Source organism: Microtus ochrogaster, chromosome 10, assembly GCF_000317375.1.
Source record: "Microtus ochrogaster isolate Prairie Vole_2 chromosome 10, MicOch1.0, whole genome shotgun sequence".
Taxonomy (NCBI): domain Eukaryota; kingdom Metazoa; phylum Chordata; class Mammalia; order Rodentia; family Cricetidae; genus Microtus; species Microtus ochrogaster.
In genome coordinates this window covers 26,769,338-26,771,316 of record NC_022016.1, presented here as the reverse complement: position 1 = coordinate 26,771,316, position 1,979 = coordinate 26,769,338, and the positions used below count along the sequence as shown (strand labels likewise).

The 1,979-nt window shown below is 41.6% G+C and overlaps 1 pseudogene; it reads left to right on the top strand.

Moving 5' to 3' along the window:
- The window catches only part of LOC101987220, a 3,390-nt pseudogene extending 1,411 nt beyond the window's left edge, over positions 1–1,979 (top strand).

Here is a 1,979-nt window from a genome sequence, read left to right as displayed (position 1 = left end):
AGCTTATGACACCAAAGAAGTAATAATTGCACCAGTGTCCTCAAGATCAAGACTCTTTCTAGATTTTGTTCTTCCAAACATGTGACCTTTTGTTTACCTCCTGTGTACCAGGGGACCTCCTGGACCTCCTCTCCCCTCCTGGAGGAGATGTTTCAAGTTGGAGAGAATGTTGTAATGTGGAGAAACACGCTACACAACTAACGACTGAGCAATCTCATGCATGGGATACCTCCCTTGTTTTCATGATAGACAGTGACTCATGTACAGTGCCCGTGGCTCCTGGGGCGAGAGCAATGAAGAAAGGTGCAGAGAGGAGTCCGGAGTGCCCCGGGGAGGTGGCAGCAGTGAGTACAGCTGTAAGGACTTTCCTTGCCTGGTGGTTCTGTTCAGGGCTCTTCTCCTCGTCCCTATCCAGTTACTCACCTCGGGTCAGTTTTTAAATTCCATGTCTCATATTATCATCAAGAATCTTCTAGATACTGGTGCAAAATTGGGGGCTGAGATATATTCATTCTCTCTCTGATTTACATGTTTCAGAATAACAACCATAACATCCAAACATTACCATTCTGAAGCAAGTCTACACATGCCTTCCTTACCTGTGATACCTGGCAATAGCACTTGAAACATAGTTGAAAGGGTTTTTCCAGCATCTTGGCAGTTTGGAGCCAAGGGATACCAGAAAGTCACACCACATGGCAAACATGAAATTTACTGAAGAAAGACCCAGAGTGACGGCTACCACTGTGACAGAAGAGAGATGGCAATGGGATGGGCAGAGGGGCAGGCTTTTACAGGGTCTTTGGAACATGAGCAGGGAGCTATTGGAAAAGTACAACATGGCCCAAAGTAATACTTGGCCATTAATGATGAGTCAGAGGTGCAAGGATTCCCAAGTCTCCAGATCAGGGGCAGGCCAGGGGCAGGCCTGTTTCCCTATACTAACACCTTCTAAAATGGTGTATGATAGAAATCTAAGACAGCAGGCAGCACCCAAATCCACCGTCCTTTCTTTCGGTCACTGTACTTGGGGAGAAAGCAGCAGAATCCTATCTGAGGATATTTGTGCTTTAGTGAATTCATCTTCAGCATAGCTTTTCTATCATGTTTGCAGTTTACCATTTTAATTATTTGTCCATATGCATTTGTATCACTTACATTTTCATGTCTTGGCGCCTGAGAGATGACTCGGCAGTTAAGAGTGGCGCTGCTCTGTCACACATCTTGGTTAGATTCCCAGCAACCACATGGCGACTGACAACTGTAGCAGGATTAGTAAAAATCCAGAGATAGATATTGGGGTTCAAGCTGAAGGGTCAGCAAAGCAAAACAGCCAGCCACTGGTTCTTACCTCTGCCTCAGTCTAAATGGTGATCCTGCCTCCAGGAATCTCAGAATGAGGCTGAGTCTGTGAGATTAAGAAATACTTTTGGTGGGAATTTAAATGTGTCCTCATGTAATAGATAATTTATTTTAAAGTAAGTAGGGGGTATTATACTTTATTTATTAGCCCTAATCATTTGCTGTTCTAGATGGTGAATTCGGAAAGGATTTTTACTCTATCTACTCATGCAAGTATTTATTTATTTATTTATTTATTTTTGTGCAAGTATTTAAATTGATCCCAGAAACCTGTTTTAAATGCTCTTACTAAAACTCAACGATAACTACAAGGTTATTACTATGTGATTGGCTAAAACATAGTTAGGTTCAAAAATCCATATTTGTATAAGTAACAGTTTGCAATCCTAACTCACTTCATTGATTATATAGCCCACCTAGAAGTGAATTATGTATGTATGGTAATTATCGGGACATTTGTCACGCATTTTGAGTGCTCTATAATAAATACATTACATGTCTGGGAAAGTTCTCAGAGCAGAGTGCTATCCTGATTAGCTTTTGAGATCAGATGAGGTCAAGTGCATTCAGACCTTAACAAATTTGTTAAACTTCTCATCTTACAGATATCAGTGTAG